The sequence below is a fragment of the Brachyhypopomus gauderio genome, chromosome 2 (assembly GCF_052324685.1).
Source record: "Brachyhypopomus gauderio isolate BG-103 chromosome 2, BGAUD_0.2, whole genome shotgun sequence".
Classification (NCBI taxonomy): Eukaryota; Metazoa; Chordata; class Actinopteri; order Gymnotiformes; family Hypopomidae; genus Brachyhypopomus; species Brachyhypopomus gauderio.
The window spans coordinates 19,920,326-19,943,972 of record NC_135212.1 but is presented as its reverse complement, the minus strand read 5'-3'; the positions used below and the strand labels follow the sequence as shown (position 1 = coordinate 19,943,972).

The window sequence follows — 23,647 nt, the reverse complement described above, 5'->3', positions numbered from 1 at the left end:
TGAAAGCATAAGGAAGTGTGTCAGGGACTTCAAAGTTGTTCAGATTAGATTGTGCTGTGTGTAAGTGAGAAACTACAGAGCCACAGTGACTGTGAGATTGAGGTCTAGAGTGGTCCACTAGATAAAAGACTGAGAAAGACAAAAGCAACTGACAAGAGGCCATTAGACTCCCTCTGTCTCTCTGAGTGTGAGGTAAAAATTCACAACATAATTCTTGACACGAGAAGAAGTTTGGATAGCCAAATGAAACAGTCTGCACAAGTTTTACATACCTGGATCCAAGGTGCTTTGCTGACATAAGGGAGACGGGTCTATAAAACAGCATTGGAAAGTCTCAGCAGGTATTTAATCAAGTTTGATGACACAACCACAGCAGGGACACTTGGAGCTGAATTAAGAAGCCTGGCAGAACAGTGGGAAACACTTTAGATGCCAACTTTACAAGGCAGTGATCCCAGAGATAAGGAAGAGATGAATGTGGGAGAACCACTCGATGAGGAGCCTAAAGAAGACAACCACACGATGAACCAGGTATCAAAACATGTGCTTCATGTTCAAAAACTGCTAAATCTGTTGTTTGTGATGCAATGTCTTGACAGATGTATACAGTGTTCTACAGTGTTTAGAGGAACGTTTGGGCAAATCATGACTCATCTGACCACAGAACAGTCATTTTGCCACACTCCATTTTAAATGACCCCTGGCCCAGTGCAAACGTCTGAGCTTGTGGAGCTTGCTTAGAAATGGCTTCCTCTTTGCACTGTAGAGTTTCAGTTGGCAACAGCGGATGGCGCGGTGGATTGTGTTCAGTGACAATGCTTTCTGGAAGTATTCCTGAGCCCATTCTGTTATTTCTTTGACAGTGGCATTCCTGTTTGAGGTGCAGTGACGTTTAAGGGGCCGGAGATCACAAGCATCCAGTAGAGTTTTACTGTCTTGACCCTTATGCACAGCGATTATTCCAGATTCTCTGAATCTTTTGATGATGTTATGGATGGTTGATGATGATAACTTAAAAGTCTTTGCTATTTTACGCTGGGTAACACCATTCTGCGCAACAATGGTGGAACTGGTGATCCTCTTACCATCTTGGTTTCAGAGAGACATTGACACTGAGAAGCTCTTTTTATACCCAATCATGATGTCAATTGACCTAATTAGTGTTAATTGATCTTCCAGCTCAATTATTATTGTAATGCGTTATTGTAATGCAATGAGGAGGTGGAGAGGGATCCTCGTGCAAAAGCACACTGCTTTTTATTTGACAGATCGATACAACAGCAGAATGAGAGTTGGCAATCAATATGTGAGGGATAGCTCATGTATCCAATTGGGAGAAGTCAATCCAGTCCGAGGTCGTAACGAGGTAGCAGAGTCCGAAAGGTACCAGAAGGCTCGGCAGGAGACAAGGTCTAGGGAACAAGCAGAGGTCGAGACACAGGAGAGCAAATAGGATAGTGAAATGCTCAGTACGCAACATAGTTGGCAATATTTCCCAACCAGGAAGTGAAACGGAGGTGTATAAGTATAGCTGGGAAGCAGGGTGTGGTAAGGAGTGACAGGTGTGTCCAGTTAGGCTATCAGGTGTCATTCCTGACAGTTATATGCTCAATTTAGTTTTTCCAGCCACTTATTGCTACTTGCCCCAACCTTCTTTGGGATTTGTTGACCCTGTGAATCAACATATTTTTCCTTTAAAATGTTACATTTACTTAGATTATTCTTTTGATCTGTCATCTACGTTCTATGAAACGTAGATGAAATCCCCACAGACAAACAAATTTAAACCAAAACGAAAAGAAAAGGGAAAAAAATAGATAATGGAAAAATAAAAACTAAATAATTATGCTGATCACCAGTATTAATATATTTATAAACTCACTACAATGCACTACAAAATCATCCACTTCACTGCACAGTTCATAGCATCTGAGCCAGTTATTTTCACAGCGAACGTGACAGAAAAAAAGAGCAAAGAACACAAATAATAGAAATACACATAGACTCAAAAGCAAAACAACTTGCCAGATACAGCAAAAAGGAAAATGTGTATATAAATGATGCCTTGCCAACCAATTTATTATTCTATATAAAAATTCTAAAGAAAGAACAATAAATGAATTCAAGAACTCCCTCCACTCACACCATGTGGATCACTACCTTTAAATGGCAGGATTACACACGCTCTGCTCGACGATAGATTGGAAATAAAAACATATATTTATATATAATTTAATATGGGAAAAACAGTGGCTGAAACCCCCACAGGACGACCTGCATGTACTTTGATAGCAAGGACATGTGTGGACTCCCTTAGCCAAGGCTAAGCAATACCCAAATGACTGTAACCAGTCTAGTCCGGGTATCTTCTAGCAGCTCCTGGCGTACACGCTCCTTTATATTACTCCCAATTCTGTGCATGTACAGATACATGTAGGCACTGCCCAGTGCTACCTAGGGCAGTCCAGTGCTACGTCCAATGGCAAACATTACAGCCATTGCCTAACAATGTCCTGAACAGACTTTACTCCCACTTGAGTTGTGCTCTCCAACCTTTCCCCATTGCCCAACTGCTGACTTTGGTAGGTGAAAAGGGTTTGAGTAATGCCCGGCTGTACCCCGAGTTGATCGTCTCACAGGCTCACCCAAGTATCCTACCGGATCTTGCAATACTCCCCTCTCTATACTCCTAGCAGCCTCGGGTAGTTCGTCCACTACATCCTGGGTGGGCACTGTGCTACTAATGAAGGCAACAACTGACATGTGGTAGGAGTCTCTATCACCCTCCTATTGCACACCTGAGGTGGCATCTCAGGAACCAACACTATCTCCTCTGGTTCCTCATCTATATCCCCTTCATCCTGGGATGGTCCTGCACCTATCCTCTGCTGCACTGACTCCACCAGGCACCCTACATCTAGCACCCCAACATGTGGCAACTCTGACCGATGAAGGTTTAATTCTACTCCAGGGTCACTACAACGTCTTATCTTATATAGCATCCCAACTTCATCCAAACACCGCACCACTGCATATTCCTCAGGACCCCACTCGTCCTGGATCTTATAACACCCAAGAGGGTGGTTACGTCGGTACGCTCGTGTCCCCGCAGGGAGGATAGGAAGAGGATGGGTATGTTGAGCCCTATACTCTGTAGCTACCTTTAGATGTTTTCCTGGATGAGCATACATTCCAGCCAACATTTCCTGTTGTATATGTATTCAATCATCTATCTCTCAGGTACCGGACAACTCCATCTCAACTCCCAGGAGTGCATCAATAGGGAGATGGGGCTTGCAACCGAACATCAGCTAATACGGTGAATGTTTGGTAGACTGATGAACTGTGGTGTTGTATGCAAACAAGACAGAGGACAATTACTGTGGCCACGGTCTCTTCTTATCAGAAGGCACAGTCCTAAGAAGGTCGTGTAGCATGCGATTAAAATGTTCGCATTGACCATTACCTTCGGGATGGTATGGGCTAGACCGGCTCTTCTCAATTGAGTAAAGCTGACAAAGGTGTTTCAGCAATGCTCCCTCAAATTTCCTACCCTGATCGGAGTGAATTCTCTTGGGAACCCCATAAACGTAGAACCACTTCTTTACCAAAATCCTTGCTACAGTGCTGGCCTTCTGAACCCCTGTGGGATAGGCCTGGGAAAACTTGGAAAACACATCAGTGACAATATGTTTTCTCTCCCATCACTGGGAGACTTCTCTAGCACAAGTCAATGGCTAATATCTCAATCAATCAATCAATCAAATTTTATTTATATAGCGCTTTTTACAACAGTTGTTGTCACAAAGCAGCTTTACAAGTGCCGAGTCCTAGCCCCCAGTGAGCAAGCCAAGGGCGACAGTGGCAAGGAAAAACTCCCTAGTTTTTTTGCATGAGGAAGAAACCTTGAGAGGAACCAAGACTCAGGGGGGGAACCCATCCTCCTCTGGCCGACACCGGTCACCATGACAACAACAACAACAATTTAGACAGAAAGAAGAGAAAGAAAAGGAAAAATATGTAATAATGTCCATCATGATGTATGCATCCGGTTAGGCAGGAGGTGGCTGGCTCAGGATGGATCGCTGGTCTCCTCATCTCATTATTCCTCAAGCAGGCGGGCAGCCATGTGGAGAAATGAAACAGGGAAAATTAGCTCTGTATGAGGACATATACAGGACAGGTAAAATTATAAACATTTCCGGAGTGTGGCAGCAACTCCGGCATTTAGTTAAATTATTACAGTCTTAGCTTAGTCTGTGGAGGTAATATCTCCAATGGTTGAGCAGCCAACAAACTTCCCATAAAAGTGTGCACCCTGGGTTGTACTGCTTTTGCAGCTACACACCGTGGACACTCGATACACAACTTGCCACCTGTGCAAACAGTCCATGAGACTATTCCACATAGTCACAGATACAGGTGGGGAAAGTATACACAAAGTATATACACAAAAAAATTTTCATTGATTCCTAGTTTTATATTCACCTATTAATGGGATCACAGAGTAAAGAGGTTCATGTAGAGTTCACAAGAACTGCTAACACTTCATGACTTTTGTGGTTATGTCACCAACACATAAAAGAGTGGTAGGATGCTAGTGATTAGCATTAGAATAGATATGACCTGAATACTTGGTAATGACATTGTAACTGCTTATCTAGCAACAAACAGAGCCTGTCTGCCTGCCTGAGGAAAAAGGACTAGAGTGTAGTCATATCAGTATATGGTTATAAAAGGAGCTCGTACTGTGTGTGCGGTGGAGAAGTGTGTGTATCTGTGGCTTTTTAGTTTGTCTCCCCAGTCCAGACTGTTGAATAAAACAACCTTTGCCAGCTCATGTGTGGCCATCCTAAATGGGAATTTAGGTACATGAAATACCAAACAAATGGAGAGATTGGGGAATGCCATCGCAAACGTTGTCCCAGTGGTGACATGCAGGCTCTGGTGATCCCCAAGCTGGAGGAGTCGCTTCAGTAGATCCCAGGAATCACAACATCGTCTCAGTCCAAAAGAGCATAGCCCATGGAGATATACTGCCCTGTAGCCTCAAGATGCAGCATACCTGGAATCATTTCCTACACATTTATAAATATTTCTTAACCATTTCAATATTTAATTCACTGTTCAGATCACATTACCAAGTCCGGAGTAGCAGTTTGACCTATGTTTGCACACGTAGACCTGGATCTTCATTACACAAGAAAAAAGTATTTTCTGAAAAGCAGAATTAAGCTTTATGTTTGTACGTATTCATGTCTCTTACTTGGCTGTACTTGTAGACGATCAGCAGAGACAGGAACTCTGTTAATATACAGAACTGGAGAAGGATTGACGTAGTATCTGCAAAGTCAAAACAGAAGTCCTGTGACATGAAGTCTTTATTATTTTATATTACTTTATTTCATATTTAAAGGCATGGCAAACACAGTAAAGTTACATCATTACCTTCAACTATGTTCAAGTCTAAACCTTAGCTTAGTCTGTAGCGTGTTGCTGCTAACATCTCAGTATGCTACAGGACTAATTGTATCTTGGCACAAGCTGAAGGTGACAATTGATTGCTTAACTTTGGGGCAGAGTTTATAGAGCTTATACAGTTCATGGACGAAATAAAGGGTATAGGACTAATCAAACATAATGTGTGGTGATCAATATGAAACTTTAATGAGAACGAGGGCCCAGTAGGTAGAAAGATAGATAAAGATAGAGAAAGAGAGAGAGAGAGATGAGGGAATCAAGAATTCTAAATTGTTACTGGAGTCATTACAGCGTAATTGGTTCATTACAAAAGGTATAGGGCACATTTCTGAAGCAGTGGCTTTTCTATCAAATGAAAATACTGTGCTTCAGATTACGGCTGATGACCATAATTGTATGCTGTATCGTAATGGATGTGTAAGGATTGCTCATTTAAAAACCACTGAACTGCACATCTTTCGAAGTGTTGGAATATTCTGCTGGTCATTAGGGCAAGCATGAGCCATAGAGTCAAGGCTGTCTGCCTAAGCAGATGAAGTACATTCAAAAGAATTAGATACGGTAAATTAAAGAAGTTTATAGTGCAAATAAGAATCACGAAGCAATTATAGCTCACATTGATTTTGCCCTTGAAATGAGGGGAAAGATTAAACTTTACAGGCAATTAAATTTCTAACAAATGCAATTAAGTTTAAATCTGTATAAATATTTTGCTATGGAAACCCCGTCTTGAGATTCATCAGATTAATTAGTTGAAATTTGCATTTAGCGTTATCAAAAATATTGGCTTATGTGAACTGTGTCATACTAAGTCCTTATTAAACAAAAACTGTGGAATACTTTGTAACAACAATAACAATAATTATTGTTATTATTAATTAAAATAATACTGCTATAACCTTTTAATAGCATTAAATCAAACCACATTTGAGGTTGTGTCAGACGTTTAGTGACAGTCAAAGCAGTGGTAATGATATTTCACAGAATAAGATAGATGGAAGTGTGCCTTAAACATGCAGCTAGTTCTCTGTGCCTTTACTGCAGATGTGTGTGTGTGGAATCAGGCACAAGCAGATTTATGGGGCAGTTGAGCCTGGACATAGAGCATAATAGCACAAAGGGCTCGAATCCATCATAGATGTCACTCTGCACATTAGAGCCTTTTTTGTATAGTCCCAGTAAACCATTGCACAGTGGCTGCTAGCATGGCAGCCATTGATAAACAGCTCTGTGTTCAGGTAGTTGAGAGGCTGCTGCCATCGGAGAAGCACATGATCATCAAATGACAAATCAAGCCTGGCCAGTGAATCCACAAAATAAATGATCTAATGTAATGGAGGCAGAGGACAATTTTGATATACACTATATCACCAAAAGTATTTGTTCTCCTTCCTTGACTCACATATGAGCTTAAGTGACATCCCATTCCTAATCCATAGGGTTCAATATGACGTTGGTCCATCATTTGCAGCTAGAACAGCTTCAACTCTTCTGAGAAGGCTGTCCACAAGGTGTAGGAGGTCCACAAGATTTAGGAGTGTGTTTATTCAGATTTTGACCATTCTACCAGAATCGCATTTGTGAGGTCACATACTGATGTTGGACGATAAGGCCTATCTCTCAGTCTCCGCTCTAATTCATCCCAAAGGTGTTCTGTCGGGTTGACGTCAGGACTCTGTGCAGGCCTGCCGCCATCCATGTCTTTATGGATCTTGCTTTGTGCACTGATGCACAGTCATGTTGGAAGAGGAAGGGGCCAGCTCCAAACTGTCCAGTGGCGGCGTGCTTTACACCACTACATCTGACGTGTTGCATTGCACTTGGTGATGTATGGATTGGATGCAGCTGCATCAACCATGGAAACCCATTCCATGAAGCTCTTTGCACTGTTCTTGAGCTAATCTGAAGGCCACATAAAGTTTGGATACCTGTAGTGATTGACTCTGCAAAAGTTAGTGACCTCTTTGCTCTATGTGCTTCAGCATCCACTGACCCTGCTCCATCAGTTTACATGGCCTACCACTTCATGGCAGAGTTGTTGTCACTCCCAAACACTTCAATTTTCTTGTAATACAGCTGACAGTTGACTGTGGAATATTTAGGATTGAGGAGATTTCATGACCGTATTTGTTGCACAGATGGCATCCTATGACAGTTCCATGCTGGAATTCACTAATGTTTGTAAAAACAGTCTGCATGCCTAGGTGCTTAATTTTATACACCTGTGGCAATGGAAAAGATTGGAACACCTCATTCTGATCATTTGGATGGGTTAGTGAATATTTTTGGCAATATAGTGTATATATACACATTAGAAAGAATTACACTTGGAATCTAAAGTATATAAATTAGTGCTGTCAATTCCAGGTGCCGCGATTAAAAGTCCTCACCAGGATTTTGCTCAAGCTTGCTAGATTTTCTAATTAGCAATCCAGGTAAAATTAGTGGAATCAACACAATCCAGGAAGCCTGAGCAAAATCCTGGTGAGGACTTTTAATCGCGGCACCTGGAATTGACAGCACTAATATAAATATAATTAAATGTACCTTAATGTCTTTGGAGCAGTGTGTCTATAGAGCTTATACTGTTGATGGAAGTATATCATTTATTTATATCACTTTTTGCAACACATGTTGTCACGAAAGCAGCTTTACAAGCGCATGGGTCCAGATCCCTAATGATTAATCCAGGGGCGACAGTGGAAAAACACCCTAGGCATTTTTTCTACTTAGGAAGAAATATTGGGAGGACCAATACTCAAAAGAGAACCCATCCTCCATTGGACGGCCCAGCTAGTCCATATTTATAGTTCAATTTCTGGGCAGAGTAGTCACAGTCCCTCCAATGTGGATGTTGAGCCTCAGGTAGAAGTCAGCGTCGGCATAGACACGTTCGCTGGTGGCATTGGCACATCCATCCATGGCCTCAGCACATCCACTGGCAAGCCAGACCATCTTTTAGGTGCTTTTATGGAATTGTCTTTGTAGGAGTATATAACCAGGATACAAAATACAGGTATGCAAGTGTGCAAACATCAGTTTAAACATAACATCCATATATATATAGCACATGTGCCAGTGATTAGCATGTGACTCTGGCAGGCTTATCTATAGTAGCAAAACTAAAAGGAGGGGCCTGGAAATGACCACGGTCTTGAGGTTATAAGCACAATCAAGCAAAATGTGTGCTGATCAACATGATACTAGTGAGTAGGATAATAACCCAGCACTAGTATAGATATTAAAGGGGAAATGCCAAAGTCCAAATAAAACAATCTATGCTAAACATATGAGGGAAATACCAGAATCTGTGAAATACAAGAAACCAGATAAGTTACCACCAGACATTATGCTAGCAATGAACACAACACTAATCACATGTATAATAATTTTTTTCCTAAAGAGAAGTGATGTTTGAGACGGTTGGCTACAGATACAGATACAGAAACCACAGGCCTCCTTTGATGTCATCCTTATAAACAGGAAGCAACGATAAAGACAACTCCAATGGAAATCTGCAAGCTGACAGAAGGGTATAAAGATCAAAGATCGTGCTTGGCTGCAGAAGAAATATGATAGGCACATAAGAGAAGCCCTGGAGTCTGCAAGACAAAAGATAACAGCACTGCCAATCAGAGATACATGACTGTAGAGATGCATGAAAGAAACAGTGGCCAACAGAGATAAATCCTCTTTTCATTAAAGAGCCATCCAAAGCAGGCTATCCTCTCAGTTACACAACCCTGACTCTGGATCCACCAAGAGTTAAAACTGAATATAACTAAAAGAACATATGAGAGAAATTGCTTTCACATAGCTTTTGTGCTCAGTGGTTAAAAGAACTGAATAAGAAGCAGCATAATCTCCCTGAGCAATAAGTCATTATCCCAACATCAGATGTCCAAGAGCAAGTCACAAACATAAAGATCTTGGCAGCACCTGGGCCTGATGTGATCTATGCCTATTGGTTAAAGAGACCAACGGCTTTTTGTATAATTATGGTTTTGTGAAATACCAAAATAAATAAATAAATAAATCAATAAATAAACCGAGCACACTTAGTCGCGGATGTCCTCCTCCCACGACGGGCACCAATATTTCTGAGTGATGAGGTGACTGGTTCGTAAGATGCCTGGGTGTCCTGTCCCTGCCATGGGCGATTTGGAGGATCCGCCCTCGTAATGACACCAGGATGTATTGCTTACCTTCGGGGCAGCCTTCAGGACCGGGGTCAGTGCGTAACGCTACGTCTCATTCATCCTGTATATCCTGGCGTATGAGATCGGAGAAGCAAGAGTCTTTCAAAATGTGCACCGGTGCCCCATCACTCTGTGTTCTTTTGTGGATCCGAGAGAGAGCATCCGCCTTGGTGTTCTTGGAACTGGGCCTGTAACACACTGAGAATTGAAACTGGGAGAAAAACAGAGCCCACCTTGCCTGACACGGATTCAAACATCTGGCGGATTTTACGTACTCAAGGTTTTTGTGGTCCGTGTACACTCCAGCCAATGACGCCACTGCTCTAGTGCTAGTTTCATAGCCAGGATTTCTCTAACTTCTGCAGGTTTTAACTTCCTCGAGAAGTAAGCGCAGGGAAACAACATCGGGACAGAACAGCGCCCACGCTCACCTCTGATGCGTCGACTTCGACTATGAACGGAAGTTTAGGATCTGGGAGGTTAATATATGGGAGTTCAGGTGTATGCAGTTTTTAATGTGTTGAAAGCTTGGTGCTCCTTGGAGGACCACACAAAGTGACGTTTACCCCCCCTTTCAGGAGGTCAGTGAGAACCAAAAGCCCCTAATAAATCGACAGTAGAAGTTCGCGAACCCCAAGAACCGTTGCAGGCCAGTTGCATGTACCTGTCGAACAAGGTACAGGCCAGTTCGTCACAGCATCTACTTTATCTGCATCCATACGAATTTGACCCGGTGAAAGGGTGCAGCCAAGGAACGAGACAGTGGAGACGTGGAACTCACATTTCTCTGCTTTCACGTACAAATTATTCTCCCACAGACGTTATAAGACAGCAGAGACAGGCTGGACATGTTCCGTGACCGAAGGGGAATAAATCAGGATGTCATCTATATATACAAAGACAAATCAATCAATCATGTCACGGAAGATATCGTTCATAAAGGCTTGGAACACTGATGGACTATTCGATAACCCGTAGGGCAGGGGTAATCAATTAAATCTTTCCGCGGTCCATTTTTGGCAGTTAGCTCAGACCTTAGGTCCGGGTCCGTGGTGGCGAACGAAAGTTGTTGACCGGGGGGGGGGGGGGGCGAACGTAACACTCAAATGGGTGGTGAACGTAACACTCGTCTGAAAATAAAATCTCCGGTTTAAAATATAGTCTCCCGTTAAAATTTCTTTGGCATTTGGGTCCATATCGAGTTAATCAGGAATGTGATTGGGTCCGGACAGGACGGCGTTCGGGTCCGGATCCGGATCGCGGTCCGCCATTTGGTGATACCTGCCGTAGGGCATCACCAGGTATTCGTAGTGGTCAGATTGTAAGCGCTTCTCAGGTCCAGCTTAGTGAAAACAGTTGCCCCCATTAAATGCTGTTGTGAAGCTGAGATGAAAGGAAGAGGGTAAGCATACTTGGAGGTGACAGTATTCAGTATGCGGTAATCTATACAGGGACATAACCCACCTCCTTTTTTCTCCACGAAGAAGAACCCGGCAGCCACTGGAGACGTGGATGGGTAGATGAACCCTTTGTGAAGGGCTTCACTGATGTACAACTCCATTGCAGCATCCTCGGGACCAGTGGCGCAAAAATGGGGTATGCAGCGTATGCGAGGCATATGGGCGCTGCACTAGAGGGGGCGCCAAATTGATGCCAGAAAATTATTTGCCGAGTTGGTGGGGGTAGGGGGTGGAGTGTGGGGGGCGCCGATAATATGTTTCCATACACCTCAGAAAGTATGTAGTTGCAACCCTGCTCGGGACGAGAGAGCAGGTATGGCTTGGATCTTTTTGGTAAGGTTGGAGAGAAAATGGATAGCACAGTCACAGGGTCTGTGAGGGGGTAGTAGACTGGCATGATTTTTATTAAATACATCAATATATTCCTGATACTGTTCAGGAACAACTCCAGAGAGGGGCGTGTTGGGACTCTCCCTTGCTGTGGAATGGAGGGGTAGGTGCATACAGATCTTTAAACACTGTGGTCGCCATTTTGTGAGTTCTCCAGTCCTCCATGAAATCTCTGAATTTCATGTGTCCTTAACCAAGAAAAACCGAGTATAATGGGATCTCGTGGCGAGGAGACCAGGTAGAACTGTTTCAGTTCGGAGTGGAACAAGCCTACTTGGAGACATACATACTGTTACCATTCCGTCTTCAATAGGTTGACCATTTACTGCATTTAATCTTAGTGGGGGAGTCACTGGTTCAGTGGGAATGTGGAGTGAATTAGCTAAACACGTGTCTAAGAAGTCACCTCCTGCACCAGAGTCCAATAAAGTTGAATAATTATGGGTAATACCACCCCAGGTGAGTTGTACAGGCAGATTAAGCTGAGACCTCACCTATGGAGAGTGACGGTGTGTTTACTCTTTCTTGCGAGTGCAATCTGTCTCTGGAGCGGGATGGACGAGCTTGGCATCCAACCCGGAAGTGGCCCTCCTTACCACAGTAGATGCACAGGCCCTCCTGAACGGGCCCTTTCTTGAGGTGTGAGAGGAGATCTACTCAACCACATGGGTTCTTGGACATCACAGGGTGTCTCCCCGAAGGGGCTAGGTGACTGAGTACGGGGAGCTGACACGGGGGATCTTCCATGGTTAGGTAGGTGAGTGGTTAATACCTTATCCATGTTTACAGCAGCTTGAATGAAATCTGTAAGAGATAGGTCTTCGCTCCTACAGGCCAACTCCACCTGGAGGACGGCCTTCAAACTGCGACGGAACACGGTCTTCAGTGCTGAGTCCCCCCAGCTGCACTCCTGCGGTAATCTCGCGGGTCCCGTCAGAATATCTTGCGGCGTGGGACAGAATTTAATTGTTATTGGCGGGAGCGGGAGAAAATTATAATAATAACAACGCAATCATTTCCATGCATAAGGAACAGAAAGAAAACAACTAATCATTCAGTAAGTAAGCAATAAACTAATTCAAAATATTGGCTAAGCAGCTGATCACGTGAACATGAAGTGTGCGTCATTTTGTCATTTTGATACAGAAATGGCTGTAGACTGTAGACGGTCAACCAGTTTCAGCTGTGGAAAATTAAATTAAAACAGGCGAATACGCCACAATTAAGCCAACTACAGGAAAGTCATATTCCATTGTAATTAATAGAGATGGTCTACCATTTGCTTGTTGTGATAGATATCAGAAAGTGTTGGTGTACGTCACCTGACGGCATGTGTTTGGACTGTGGTAAGAAATGGGACAGCGCGATCCATCGCTATATTGCTGTTTTAATAAATACATAAGAAAATTCAAGTACTAAATTTAATCCATTCAATTCATATTAGGATTGCGGACGGGGCGACATAAATGTGTATGTGGCGGGCAGGTGTGGGATTAAAACAAGCAATTTTTTGGTGGGAGCAGCCGGGAGCGGAACTAAAACAAGCAGGAGCGGGCAGGAGCGGGATTAAAACAAGCGATTTTTTGGCAGGAGCGGGACTAAAACAAGCGGGAGCGGCCGGGAGCGGGATTAAAAAAGCAGTCCCGCACAGACCGCTACCCCCAGCCACTCCCTGCAGCCAACGTGCGGAACTCCTGAGCGAAGTCGGCAGCACTACATCCTCTTTGTTGTATCTCACACAGCTGTGTGCCTATATCACACCCCGCTGCGGGATGATCGAAGACTGACCGAATGAGGGCTGTGAATTGATCCTCCGATTCCAGAGCAGGATCTTTGCTAGTCCACAGGGCTGGTCCACAGGGCTGTTCCCCAGGCGGCTGCTTCCCCAGTAAGAAAGGAGACAACGAAATGTACCTTTTGGCGTTCAGTTTGGAACTGGGCAGGATGGTACATGAAATACATTGAGTATTGCATCAGGAAGTTTCGCGGCGGTGGTTTGATGGATAGTCTCCGAGAGTGCAAGGATGGTAATCTCCTGGTTACTAGTCATTCCAATCAAAGTCCTGTGATTCTTTCGTTCAGCGCAGCGATGTTGGTTCCTTGGTACTCCAGATAGGCTTGTGCTTTTGCAGGATCCATATCGAGTTTGAATATTTTGTAACAAAATGAGAAGAGGGATCCTTGTGCAAAAGCACAATGCTTTTTATTTGACAGATCGATACAATAAGAGAATATGAGCTGGCAACATATAGAAGAGGGTTAGCTAACTGGGAATAGTCAATCCGGTCTGAGGTCGTAATGAGATGGCAGAGTCTGTAAGGCACCAGAGGGCTAGGCAGTAGGCAAGGTCTAGGGAACAGGCAGAGGTCGGTACACAGGAGAATCAACAGGATAGTGGAGTGCTCGGTATGCAACATAGTTGGCAATACTTCGCAACTAGGAAGTGAAACAGAGGTGATTAAGTATGCTGGGAATGTGGGCGTGGTGATGAGAAGGCTATCAAGTGTCATTCCTGACAATGGCCTCCTGGCAGCACAAATCAGAAAACTCCTAATTTGTGGATTTCTCTAGGCAGGCTAATACAAATCAAAGAATCCCAACAAGGTACAAGCACCATCCAACTACAGACCAATTACTTGCATTTACACAATATGTAGGTTCATTTCAGGAATACTAGCCATGATGTCATATGGACGTGTAAATGAGCACCCTCAGAAAGGCACTCAAAGCAACACTAAAGACTCAAAGGGCCAGATGCTGTCAAATAGAGCTGCCTATGAGGATACTAAGACCAAACTAATCAAGGATATATATCCAAAACAAAGGATATAACTTGCTGCCACACATTCGTATACTGTAGTGCTTAAATCTGTACAAAGGCAAGTTGAAGACAATTGATCAGGTGGCTGTGAAGTATACTCAGATGATATACTCAGAAGATGTTCTGAACCATGTTCTGAACCATCTCAGCCAGACAATCAATAGGAGTGGGTATGGATTCATACTGAGGAATGGAGCTTCCATCCATGGATGGTGGAAGGTGACTCACTGACCCAATGATGTACTAACTCACTGACCAAGATTTACATTAAGGGACTGGAATCAGAGAAGTGTGGTCAGTTGATAGTTAAAAGAGGAAACATGATCAGAATTGTGAAGGATAATTAGGGCTTCCCCAAGCACATGAGAATCTTGAGACAGACAGGAACACCTGAAAAGACACTACAAACATATACTTTGCCAGGCAAATATTCAACAATGACCAATAAACTGGTCAAGAGAAGAGCAGGAAGTTGCTGATATCAAAACCCAAAAACCCGCTACGCCCCCTCTCCTAGCTCCGGGTTCCCTCGTGTCTGTGTTCCTTGCCTGTTTGTCCCGCCCTACTTGTTTATTTTGATAATTCCCTATTGTCTGCCACGCCCCTGTCGTCATTGTTCTCACCTGTTCCCAGTTAGTTCTGTGTATATTAGTCCCTGTGTCTCCCAGGTCTAGTTATCGGTTGTTTTGTTCATGCCTGTGATTCGTTCTACCTGTGCATTGTCTTACCTGTCTGTTCGTGAGTTCGCTATTTTGTGGTTCCTGTATTCCGTGTGTTTTGCCTGTTCTTCCCTCGTTTACCTGCCTTGTTGTTTTCCTTGTCCGCAATCATGCCTTTGTATCTTTCGTGTATGGACTGCCCTCCCAATACGACTTGCGCCTGTTACTTCGACACTGCCTTTGGAATTTCCTTGACTAAATCTCGCTCTCCTCAGCGTTTGTGTCCGCCTCCCTGTTCTGCGCTACGCAGAACGTTACATGAGGGGACAATACCTACTGTGGGCTATGCAGCAGCTACAAAAAGAGAATGGGCCTAGAAAATGTACAATCGACTGGCTGGGAAGAAATCATTCATGGGTTCATCCTAGCAATGGGCCCCATGGATAAGATGATGAGAGTGTCTCAAACAGATGACACAGATACTGTGGCAACAAACCACACAAAATAAACCATTCCATGGAATGTGTCACCATCAGATGGTGGGCAGTCATGGTCAGTGGTAGGGAACTGGTCTTGTGACCGGAGGGTCGTGGGGTCGATTCCCAGACCTGAGGCCATGACTGAGGTGCCCTTGAGCAAGGCACCTAACCCCAACTGCTCCCCGGGCGCTGGGCTAGGGCTGCCCACCACTCTGGGCATGTGTGCACCACAGCCCCCTAGTAGTCACTAGTGTGTGTGTTCTAATTGCACAGATGGGTAAATGCGGAGGACAAATTTCGATTGGGGTGTAAATTCACAATTGACAAATATGGCACATTTCATTTCATTTCAGATAGCACTGATGGCTGTCATAGCAACATCCTACCAATGCCTGGAAAAGAAAAGCTAAAGGACAGAACAGAGGCAGCACAAGAACAAACACTGTGCTATGTCAGTCAAAGCAGGGTGTGTCATGTTGAGAAACAGGACCAAGTAGCAAGGGTCATCTAGAGACATATGCAAGACATATCAGCCTACCAAGCTAAGATACTGGAGGACCTCAAAATCTGGACAGATGAACAATCAATAACAAGCCATAGTAATAGTAGATGACATGCAAAAAATAGCAAGGGTAACAGATGTGGCAATGCCAAATGATGCAAACATCCAAAGGAAGGAATGCAAAAAGTATGGAGAAATGTCTATTTTTGTTCAATCCAATTTAGGGTCATGGGTTGCCTGACTCTGCACAGGGTGCAAGGCATGAGTAAATGCCGGTCCATCAGGGAGCACACGTGCACACAAATGCACTCATCCACACCAGGCAGGTTTAGTGATGTCATTCGACCTAACGTGAGCCTTTGGAATGTGGGAGGAAAACTCAGACAAGCATGAGGGGGAAAGTGCAGGATCTACATGAGCACGGGCTGAGACGGGAATCCAACCTGGGTGACCGTACATGTGGGGCAGCTGCGCTAACCACTGGGGGCTTAATTGTGTTTAATAATTTCATAATTACTTTGATTGGAACTGCTGGAATAAGCTCTCAACATGATTTTTCATCAATGGCTCCTGTAATTTTAAGCAATTTAGTCCATGCATTTACAGGTCTGTGATGTGGAGTGATTCTTTGTTTTTTTATGTGTGTGTGTTTTATGTACAAGCTTGTCTCTCCGTCATGGATGGAAATGGTGATGGATGGGAAACATATTGAAGGTCAGGGTGACAGGAAGGGAAAAGTCAAATCCACAGCAGGTTAATGGTGTCCATTATCGTTTTTAATGGAGTTCTGTTATGTAATAAATCAAGAGCAGGCAGTGTATGTGAGGCTTGAATTCTAATGTGAGATCGGTGATCTCTTTGATGACTCCAAAAATTACTGGAGATATTTTTTATAAGCTGCACAGCTCTACGAAGATTAGTGTAATGGTTGTGAAAATATGTGATACTTTACAGCTAGATTGCGCTTGGCCTAGAAAATAAAACAACAGGAAAACAACCTCATTTGAAGCATCCGTTAAAGCACAAGTGCAATGGGATGAAGAATCAGGGAAAATGCTGCGCTTGAGCCAAATACACACAAGACTTCCAGAAACTTCTCACTCATTCAACAAAATAACACAGTGAATTACCTGACCAGAATACTTCAAATATTAGCAATAACGAACCACACACAAGAGCCGACACCAGTTATTTGAAAATAATACCCTATTGTTAAACAATGGGCTTATCCATGCTAGTGACCAAAGGGGGGGGGGGGGGGGGGACGAGAAAAGAAAAGAAACTAAATGAAAGCTCATGGGATACTAATACACCAATCAGCCAGTATTCACAAATGAATGCTCACTGCTGGAAAATACTGGCCAGCTAGATACAACAAAAAGAAACAATGCTTCCAAATATAAAAAGAGCAAACAGCAAACTATGAACTATATAAGCATTTTACAAGCTTATGAAAAAAATCACAGATGGCAATCATAGAACCAGAGCTTGTGAAGTCAAACAACACTGTCAGAACGCTCAAAAAACAGCGGTATACAATAGCCATATTAACTGTTACCACGTGTACTTTATATTTAGGGCTATAATGGAAACCTGATGTGATGTGACATCTAGACGCTAACTACTGAAAATAAATGAAAAATACACAGTGGGCTAACAATTACATAAAAAACCCCAAAGTTTGTAGCTTTAAAACATTTATGGGCATCTTTAACTCTGTGCTGCATTAAAGACTAACTAGAACATGTTCTGTTCTAAAATGAGGTTTTCCCTGTGGGTAGAAGATTAAAGAGCTGTCTTTGAGAGTGACACTAAATACTCTGCTAAGCAATTGCATCACAAATCGAAAGAGAACTTTTATACGGCCCCCTTAGGATACCTGTTGCAGCTATGTGATAACCTCTTTTAGGAAACATGAAGTAATGTTTATAATCACTATACAGATAACAGAGTTAGTATACATTTTGTGGCACAGTCGATGAACATGAGAAATATAAGAAAAGGGCACATGAAAACAAAGTAAATTATCAGTCAGTTCTGAAGTAAAGAGGAAGTGATCATTCTTACTGTATGGTGGCTTGTTATACCAGTTCACAAACACAGGACAAACAGCATGGCCCCTGAAGAGGAGTCAAAGTGTCACTATCACATCCTCCTTTGAAAGGTCATTTGAAAGATACAGTTGATGTCAGGAATGCCACGATTCAAAATGAACCAACCTCGGAAAGGCTTTTAAGAGATAAGACTGCTACCTAATACAAATACAATTATTGTTTTATCTCTCTTGAGTCCTGCGGCACTTACCTACCCTGATTAAAAGCAAATGAGGTCTTCTTTTGTGACAAGACACTTGCCAAAACCATTTTATTTATGGTTGCTATTTTTGTATGCAATTCACATTAAAATTATACTATTCCAGTAATGTGTGTCAGCAAGTGTGAAGAACAGGTTTTAACCCTAACAGTAAAATACGAGACCGCTGTCTGGGACGGTGTAAAGGGGGAGAGCAGCGTCTGTACTTCCTCCTTTTGAAGTGAACTGAAAAAAACTCAAACACGAACTCATCGAGTGAGCTGAAGGCTGTTGAGCTTAGTCACTCTTCCCTTTCAAATATGTTAATGCGAGATGTGATCCCTGCTCCCCCCCTCTCATCGCTCAGCACTTCACAGCCTCTTTAATTACAGCATCTCCAAATGCAAACTTGGTACCTTTCCGCCAGCTGCGAGTTACTTGGGCGGAAAATAAGAAACACCACTGAACGAAAACAGGCTCAGCGTTCATGGAGGATCAAAACGCAGGCCACCATTATGTGATTTGGATATGGTCCTCGTTGGTATCGGTTTGACTGTGCTTTCAGTATCAGACATAATCAATCAGACATAATCAATCATAATCTGTCACCATTAGTTTGGGAAATGGTGTGTTTAACATACATGCTGTAAAAAGACAGTAGGCTGCTTAAATCAGGTGCTACTGGAATTATCTTGCCTCATGTTAATGAGGCACATACACAATCAAGCAGAGATGAAGAAATTCTTCAGTGTCACTCATTGCTCCATTGAAGTGTAATTTACCAGAGCAAGAGGGTGTGCCAAACCAGACTGTCAAGGGGGTGTGCCAAACCACGCTATCACCCCCTCTCAATTCAGAGCTCAATTAGTTTCTTTCACTTCCTCAAACAGATAAACATCTGTTACCACGCCTCAGTCATTAATCTGGTACTCTGAATTCACAGGTGATTCGGGCAGGCTATTTTTAGACACTCCTTTTGTTGTTTGATGAATGATTCAGTACTTTCAAATATAAAACAAAGCTCAGACCATTAATAAAATAAATCAATGTGCAAACAGCTGAAGCAGCCTCTTTTCTGTATTGGGCCCATTAAAAATGCAGGAGCACACGTTCATTGCTGCTTTGAGTTATAAGCGGAGGAAAGTCAAGGCGACTCTGGCTTAGTGGCGTTTTGTGCTGGGATAAGGGATCCTGTTGCTCATCACAGACTGCAATGAAGCTCCTGACCAGCAGGGGGCGCTGTGGTGACAGTCATCGCTGCTTGTCATCTGAGCTGTGAGATGCCACAGCAGTCATTATGCTTACAGCGAACACTTAAAGAAGCTCAGCATTGGAATAATGTTGTGTTTAATGGTTAGAAAAGGGGTAAGCAAGATCTGAGTCATTCCCTCATGTGTTATTGCTTAATTTGTAAGCATTATGGCTATAATTGTTATGTCCTTATGCTCAGTGGTAATTTAGCTGGAGCTGGAGGGAATAATATCAGCATTTTCCAATGAACAAATAATGCGGGCCTAATAAATATATAATTCACTCAAGTGGGCAGATTTTGTTAGGTACATAGGTCGCAGTGAAAAGTTAGGGGATGAGAACATCACAGGTCTCCCAGTTTGACACCAGGCCCCGTTCTTCCTTTGCTATCGGCCCCCTCATGGTGCATTAAATCTTAATAATAGCCATCAGAGGCACTGACAGCCTGGGGAGGAATTTCATTCTGCCAATTAAAGCAGTGACAATGAGACATCTATCAGCAGCAGACAGCAATGACTGTCAGCTGGTCTGACAGCTATGTTTACCGCAAATTAAAGAACCTCAGTGAACAGCTAAGGAGAAACGGCGAGAAGGAGAAATTGTTTTCGGATTTTTCGACACCTAAAGCCCGTTATTGGCTTATTAAGGAAATAGTCTGCACTTTCACATGCTAGAGAAAGGTCATAAAGTTAGGGAGTGAGGGTGGAGGGTCACGGTGTATGGAATTGCCTTGTTATTCCAATCTCAGTCCCTAGTCCAACACCCGCAGTTCAGAGTGAAGCAGGTCACGCATCCTCCCGCTCTTTCTGTGAAGAACGCTCGAGGGGATCTGACAGCAATTCCCTTCAAATTAAATCACACCTAGATGTGCTGATTCATGCTGTGCAGATGCGAACACAACCCCAGTCTTCATGCTAAGAAACTATTTTAATGATGTCCCCCCCCCCCCCCCCCCCCACACACACACAAATTAAATGTATTAATTTAGCAATAAGGAAATAACACGACCCTCCGGTACTGCTGCACACTTCACATCCCATAATGCCTTTATGGCAACAAAGCTTAAAATATTAAATGCGTTTACAAATTTAGACAAACAGTATAACTATAAAAACAGGGATTGTGGGGGATTGAGAGCAGGGGTATGCAGCCGAGTTTAGATCACAGGGAGGTGATGAAACAGGGACAGAGGTGAGTATTCAGAGAACTAGAGATGAACTTTGTGAACGCACCAGAGGAGCATCCCGCCAGACACGCCCTGAACACTACGGCAACTTCATCACGCTTATATGTGACAGCGCTATCATGTAGGCAAATAAAATGACACAAACAGCAATAAAGCCTTCATAAATCATGCCATCGGGAAGAGGCCTGTTGATAGCGATCTAATAACCCAGCGTTCACTCCTATAGCAGCCATTTTCAGCTCGTAGTGTCATAGGAAATGGCAAGTGCATGTGTAATGATGCTTAGAAAGTGCGAAAGTGCAGAGAAACCGGGATGTAGTTTGCGTGAAGGCACTGCACCCTGGTTACGAGTGGATGTCACTGTCGCTCCCGTTCGGTTCAAACAGGGACACCTGCGCTGGAGAACGCTGGAGCTGAATGGGGTGTGTGAACAGACTGCAGGAGTCACGACTGCTTCATTGCAGCAACCTCAAAGCATCTCCAAGCCAGCCTTGTAGCTAAGTCCCTTCAGAGCTCAAATATCTCAAATATATCCAAAAGCAAGAAGTGGAACATAACGTATCTCTGGTCCCAGCACTGTGCTTGGACTGGTCTGGCCATCTGTACTCCACATCTTTACTGCTTCAGGCTCTCCCTCCGTCTCTCTCTCCCTCCCTCTCTCTCTCCTCCAATCTTTCCCACTCTCTCTCCCTCCCTCTCTCCCCAATCTCTCTCACTCTCTCTCCCCCTCTCTCCCTCCCTCTCTCCCCAATCTTTCCATCTCTCTCTCCCTCCCTCTCTCTCTCCCACAATCTCTCTCACTCTCTCTCCCTCCCTCTCTCTCCCCCCAATCTCTCCCACTCTCTCTTTCTCCCTCTCCCTCTCCCCAATCTCTCCCACTCTCTCTCCCTCCCTCCCCTCTCTCTCGTTCTCTCTCTCTCATATATATCTCCCTCTTCTCTCTCCCCACCCTCCTCTATCTTTGTATCTTGATCTGTCTATCTCTTTCTCTTGCTCTCTCACTCTCACTCTTCCATCTTTGTGGTTTTGGCACTGGCTCTTAGATTTAATTTTTAACAAAACTGATGACAAACTTGCTATAAATGGCGAATATAAAACCTCATGGCTGATGTGAGCGTTTTTCATTATTACTAAATGCAAATTAACAAACTGGAGCATATTATGAATTGAGCACAAGTGGGAATCAAGTTTAACTTGTTCACATATTGCTTTCAGATCTGATTATCACAATTTCAGTTTTGCGTATCTTCCTTCAGGCTGTTGAGGGCAAATATCATTATTGGTTTTTGGCTCATGATAAGATTCATGCCTCTGAGGCTTTCATAGCCTGGAGCCTGACCAAAGTCCTCCCACTCTGACACCATATTCCTGCTGCCCTTGGCTAACTATTTTGAGGAAGGCAATAAAAAGAGTCCCTTATTTGAATCGAGAGTTATCCACATTACAGGATTTGTTGAGCCCTGACAGCTGTCGAAGAGGCTAAAGAGAAGTACGACTGACAGCCTCTTCAGTGTGTGCTTAAGAACACTAGACTTTTTGTCTTAGTCCAAAAATCCTTATTTGTTCCTGTGAAACGAGACATGGCAAGACGGAGCTGCTCCAGATTAACCTCTTTAATCCCAGGGCAAAGTCAAGTCAGATTACAGAATGCCCTTTCATGGGGACAAGATGTCTCATGACATTAAACACAGTCATTTCTTAATCAGCCAGTGGAAATGGGATTTAGAATCACACAGGATGTTACATAATGATGGTGTTACATAATGAGAAGATGTGCTAACTTCAACTCCCAGGCTGGTAATAACATTTCTAATTAGACAGAGTGTAGCACTTCCACAGATGTTCAGAGAGCAAACAAGGGCAACTTCCTGTACTGACCTCTGATCAGTCAATATGGGCTACACCTCAATATCATCATCATCAGAGCAGGGTAGGATGGCACTGCAGAAGATGAAGCCTCACTCTTGAAACCTGTTTTTTCAGTAAACGTCATGTGTAAAAGAAGAATATGTCAGGATGTCTACATAGACCACCCAAGCTAAAACGATGCAGAGAGCATCCACAGTTTAAGTCGAAGTATGACACAGTAATTCTTGTTTTATGATAAAGGATCAGCTTATCATCATGTTTATTTAACGGTTTGAAATTTTACGTTACACCTTTTTAGTACGATTAAACCATTATTTGAGAACTACCTCAATGGACAGCTACAAACCCAAGATGTCAGGGTGTCAGATTTCTCCAGTAAGCATTGCAAACATGGTCGCAATGATTTACTTTTATGTAAAACCTCACTAGAGTTACCTTAGATGCCCGTAGTCTGTGAAGACAGCACTCTCTGCTGTCAGCGCCTGAGCAGATCTGAAGGTGTGAATATGTCCGCCGAAGACGCACAACGTCTCCCGCGGTGTGCAGAACTCCCGACGGCTTGGCAGTGTGCGTGAAGAGGAGACTGCTCTGCTCCTCAGCAGTGGATGACTCGAATGGCTTTGGTTTGAGAGAGATGAGCAAAGTTTTCTGTTGAAGAAATGATTCCTATAGCAATCCTGTGTTTATTCCAGGAAAATAGGGAATATTCTAGAAAACAGGAAACCAAAAATTACACAACAGCTTTGGAAGTGGGGACTGGTTTGTGCATACTGTTATGACCTTGTCTAGGCTCGAGGCCGTACCAGGGATGTGGAAACATGGAAAAGACAAGGAGACAAGGGTACCAGTATTTATAAACTTCAGTGTATTATATGTACAAATATATATACACATTCACATATATAACGACAAGTGCACAACGGTACGAACATCAGAAGTGATCCAGGCCAAAACAACAAACAAAACCCACACCAGAAATAAACAGACACAACTACACTAGCAGGGTGAAACAAGAAACTCCCTATATACAAACAACCACAAACCCACAACCCAAACAA

General features: G+C 43.3%; 1 long non-coding RNA gene across 4 annotated transcripts; it reads right to left on the bottom strand.

The window, feature by feature from the left end:
- Positions 1–1,276: 1,276 nt before the first annotated feature.
- LOC143491234 (uncharacterized) lies at positions 1,277–23,291 on the bottom strand. Of its 4 annotated transcripts, none has more exons than XR_013125142.1 (4): positions 23,025–23,291; positions 22,599–22,691; positions 5,267–5,343; positions 1,277–5,078 (listed from the first exon to the last, which is right to left on the bottom strand). It is a non-coding gene; the product is annotated as an uncharacterized LOC143491234 (long non-coding RNA). The 4 variants fall into 4 exon arrangements; XR_013125144.1 differs by lacking the exons at positions 22,599–22,691; positions 23,025–23,291 and adding exons at positions 18,059–18,111; positions 18,300–18,437; XR_013125146.1 differs by lacking the exons at positions 22,599–22,691; positions 23,025–23,291 and adding exons at positions 9,687–9,868; positions 9,956–9,994.
- Positions 23,292–23,647: the final 356 nt, after the last annotated feature.